General features: G+C 25.1%; 1 protein-coding gene across 1 annotated transcript in view; it reads right to left on the reverse strand.

Moving 5' to 3' along the window:
• The window catches only part of LOC105448323, a 49,136-nt gene that overhangs the window by 2,711 nt on the left and 44,691 nt on the right, over nucleotides 1-1,734 (reverse strand). The window lies entirely within an intron of this gene.

Genomic DNA, 1,734 nt, shown 5'->3' on the forward strand with positions numbered 1-1,734 from the left:
TATCCCCTGTGTGCCTTGTCGACTCAGTTATATTAAATGTAATATACTTTAAAATTTAACCAATTCATTCAAAGCTACACGTAAGTGAGATTTTATTATAAGTTTATAAGGAATAAAAATATTTACCCTTTGAAGCAACATCGTACAATCTGATTGTGAATTCAATCATCGTGAATTTATATAAATTCTAGCTTATATCTTAGTTTTCCAAAGGGATACCAATATTTTCTTTAAAATATCGTTGAAATATCATTAATCTGTGAATGTTTTGATCGTAAAATAAAATTTTAGGTAAAAATTCGTTACGAACTTAATTATAAGACTTACTAGATGTCATTGCAATAAATAAACTTGATAGTATATAATTAGTGATTATATTTTTTGAAGCATGTTATTCAATGTTATTTTTTGCAACTATTAACATGTCAATTATAAAGGAATCTCAAATTTAAAGTGATTATAATTGGATGTTAAATAAATAAAAAGTTTAGCTTATAACGGTCACATAAAATGTTGCACTTTTTTTCTTAAATAACTAATTATTTTATCAAAAATAAATTGTATTTATGATATAATAAATATGTTTATTGATTTTTTTCATCAGTATTTTTATTACCTAGTATTATAGAAAATTATTAAGATTCACAATCCATAATTTTTTAACGAAAGTAAAATTTATTGTTTTATAATAAATATGATGTATGTATAAAAGCAGGAAATAATTTATTCGATGCGACGTTTTGATTAACTAGATTTATAAAATTATTAGTTATTGAAGAAAAAAAAGAACAATATTTTATATGACAGTTATAAGCTAAACTTTTTATTTTATAATCACATTAAATTGAGATTCTTTTATAATTGACATGTCGATAGTTACAAACATAACCTTAAACAACATGCTTTAAAAAATATAATCACTAATCATAGACTAGCAAATTTACTTATTGCAGTGGCACCTAATAAGTCTTATAATTAAGTCCGTAACGAATTTTTACCTAAAATTTTATTTTACGATCAAAACATTCAGACTAACGATATTCTAACGATATTTTAAAGAAAATATTGGTATCCCTTTAGAAAACTAAGATATAAGCTAGAATTTATATAAATTCACGATGACTGAATTCACAATCAGATTGTACGATGCTGCTTCAAAGGGTTGCGTTCGAAAAAACTCTATTCGCATCTTGGATGCTTATAGAGTGTTGACTTAAACCTTCTAAAAATAAAATAACCAAATACGTAATGGGTTACATACTCCTCTAATATAAAATGTGTTTTTAAACAAATAATAAATATTACTTAAGATATATCAGAGATAAAAAAACACAAGATAACAATGCAAATAATGATAATAGTTTGCAAACGCGTTGTAAAAGATCAGAAGATTTAATAATTTGTCCTAACAATATCTGCATGAGCAGACATTTTTTCAGAAACTCAAGTTCCTTGGTAAGCATTTTAATCTTCTCCTTCAACAATTCATTTTCTGTTTAGAACTGATTTATTCGTTCAAAAGTTTGTTGCGTAAACAATTTACTCTTCACTCTGGATCGTTTCACAGCCTGTAGGAAACATGAGAATAATAATGATGATAGTACGCATATGCAAATAACATGCACAATTTACATGCAAAACTGACAAATTTCTACCAGATAAATATTTTTACTCCTTATAAACTTATAATGAAATCTCACTTACGTGTAGCTTTGAATGAATTGGTTAACTTTT

This window comes from Wasmannia auropunctata, unplaced genomic scaffold, assembly GCF_000956235.1.
Source record: "Wasmannia auropunctata unplaced genomic scaffold, wasmannia.A_1.0 LD336088.1, whole genome shotgun sequence".
NCBI lineage: Eukaryota > Metazoa > Arthropoda > Insecta > Hymenoptera > Formicidae > Wasmannia > Wasmannia auropunctata.